Source organism: Nematolebias whitei, unplaced genomic scaffold, assembly GCF_014905685.2.
Source record: "Nematolebias whitei isolate Nwh7 unplaced genomic scaffold, NemWhi1 Nwh_scaf_1334, whole genome shotgun sequence".
NCBI lineage: Eukaryota > Metazoa > Chordata > Actinopteri > Cyprinodontiformes > Rivulidae > Nematolebias > Nematolebias whitei.
The window spans coordinates 4,053-7,083 of record NW_023619879.1 but is presented as its reverse complement, the minus strand read 5'-3'; positions in this window follow the sequence as shown (position 1 = coordinate 7,083).

Below are 3,031 nucleotides of genomic sequence, written 5' to 3'. Positions count from 1 at the left end.
TGATCATCCAACATTAGAGGTGCTTAAATCAGGTTGGGAAAAGGAACAAATAAAAAGCTTTGGGTGGATGATAAAAGCCAAAGTTAATGAAATCCATTTAGATCAACTAAATATATGTCAGACAGTTCCATTACCCATAACACCACCTTGGGTACTTCCTGATGCAATAGTAGATTTTTCATTATTAGAAAAGAAAAACAAGAATAAATTTTTTACTATGGATAAATATACTGTACAGGAATACATTAATCAGTATTATAATTATGTACATATATACACAGGCGCATCTAAAAATACAACTAATAAAATTGGGATAGCGTTCATAGTACCACAATTTCATATTAAAGTAGGAAAAAGGTTTAGTGATGGAGTATCAGTTTATACAGGAGAAATGCTCGCTTTACTTTTAGCAGTTCAGTGGGTAGAAGAGGTAAGACCATTAAAATCAATCAACTGCTCAGATTCTAGTTCATCATTGTCCAGTTTGCAACACAACCAGTCAGATAGTAGACCAGATATATTAATTGAAATACAACAAACACTCTATAGGATCAACATGATGGGGATTACAGTAAACTTTATACTGGTTCCAGCACATCACGGGGTTATGGGGAATGAAAAGGCAGACAGGATGGCTAAGGAGAGCACTAGTCGGGATGTGGTTGATATTAATGTTGGGTTTAGTATAACAGAAATAAAGGGTATAATAAAACAAAAAATGAAAGAAAAGTGGCAAAAATTACGGGAGGAAGAAAGGAAAGGCCGGTGGTTTTATACAAAGTAAAATCCAAAGGAAAATTGGAGAAAGGAGAAGAACAGAAAGAAACAGGAGAGAAGAAACTAGTATTTCACAACTCAGAATTGGGCACACTGGACTGAACAGTACATTATGTTTAATAGGAGAACATCAGACGGGGACATGTGAGTGTGGAGAAGAGGAAACCATAGAACACATTATTTTGCAATATCATGTTCAAAGAAACAAGTTGATTAGACATCTTAGTAAAATGAAAATGAAATTAGACATTATTGATTTATTGCAGAAAGATTCAGGAAACAGAGGCTATCAAGCTATATTTTATTTTTTAAAACGGTGCAGGTTGTATATAAAATGAAAGAGAGGTTGTTTTTTTGTCATGTGGACCACATTCTTTACCAGTTGGTGGCGGTAATGCTTCCTTCAGTTGTTTGCCAACCGCCAAAAAAATCAAGAAGAAGAAGAAGTTGCAATGCATTATGGGTAGCAGAAGCAGTAGTAGATAGTAAACAATTTTACAGAAAAAACCCGCCTATCCATGTATAAACTTCACCTCCTGTGTCCTAAATCTTTATTTACACCTTCAACAGCAATGACTGTAAGTCTAATCTTATGTTCTGGTTAACATTATATGTTTTATAAGGGCTGATTTAGAGATTGTTTTGTGAATGTTTTCAGGAATTAGCAATCATGCTAACGATCTAATTAGCATATGAAAGGATCGCTAATATGACCGTGTCTCATTAGTAACAGCTGAGGTTAACTCTTGGCACTAGCTGTTTTATTTGGTGCATTATTCACATGACAAAGAGTGTTTTTTGTTTTTGTTTTTTGTTTCACTCGACCCTTTTCATTGAGCTTTTCAAGCCACAATTGTGAATAATTGTAAGGCGTCAAAAAGACGTGAATAAAGGAGCAAGACACTCAGTTTCCTGCTCATGGAAACCAAGTTTGTCTGTTGATCTGCGTTAACATACACAGTGTATCCAACACGTAGTGATAACAGTACATTTACATTTATCAGTCAAAATTGTTGAAAAACACAAGAAACAACACATAAGCTAAGTAATGACGTATTTTAAATTATTTATAAGGAGGACCTACTTTAGTGGGGCAGGTGTTGTTTGTTTGGTAGATGGAGCTTAAGAGTTTCCAGGCTTCAATCCAAACATGTGGGTGATGACGTGATGTCATCGTGATGTCATCGTGATGTCATGTGATATTGTTTGCTTTGATTCCTTTGATGTCATGTGATGTCATTGATTCATGTGGTGTCATGTGATGTTGTTTGCTTTGATGTGATGACATCACATGACATCAGTATTGTTTATATATAGAGGCTAAAGTCCTTTAACGTATCATTCAGTTCGTGAATTTTGACGGAGCAGAGCGGAGCAAAGCAGAGCAGAGCAAAGTGGAGCATAACGCAACAAAGTGTTTTTTAGAAAACTGTATTTTTAGCAAGAATGCAGGAAACTGGAAAACGCAACACGGGAGAATTGGAGTCCATCAAAGATTTAAATCAGCTTATGTCAAACATGAATTCTTTAACGCAACACGCTGGAAAATCACAAGATCTTTCCATGGCATACCCTGCAGGTGTCGAGGAAACATCTGTCCAAACAAAATCAAGGAAAAACGCATTATTTAACTCAAGATTAAGCGACCAGCCAAAAGAACTGGAGCTGGACACAAAAAAGGTTCTGCTGGATCTAGAAGATGGTAAAAAGTTTATTCCAACAAGCCACACAGTTGTCAAATTTTCCCCGAGTCTGGTTCTTGAGTTGTTTATTTCTGGAGCCATAAAACAATCGAATAAAAGATGTTCTGCAGAAATGTACAATTTATTCTACAACAAGTACTATGAAAACATCTGGCATCATTTTCAAGGACAGGAATTTTACGCTACACCAAGAAAATTGAGGAAACTCTCAAAGTGCATCGTAAATGACTTCTATAAGACACAATATATTTCAAAAATTAATGTTGTGGCTTTTATGGAAGTATCTGCAAGTGCTTTTGATGAAGCAGTTGACAGATACTTGAAAAATCTACTGACGGGATTCACCAAGAAGCCTTCAAACGTTTCAAGGTTTGTATCGTTTGTAGATAACGGTCTTAGAAATGTGCTCGTGGACCGAAATAAGGCACATTCTGACGACTCGACCAGTGACGGAGAAATTTTCGAAAATCCACCAGTAAACAGCGCTGAGACATCTCTGGCAAACGTTACAGCCATTGTAGATGTCACGGTCCCTCAGGTCATTGACCCAG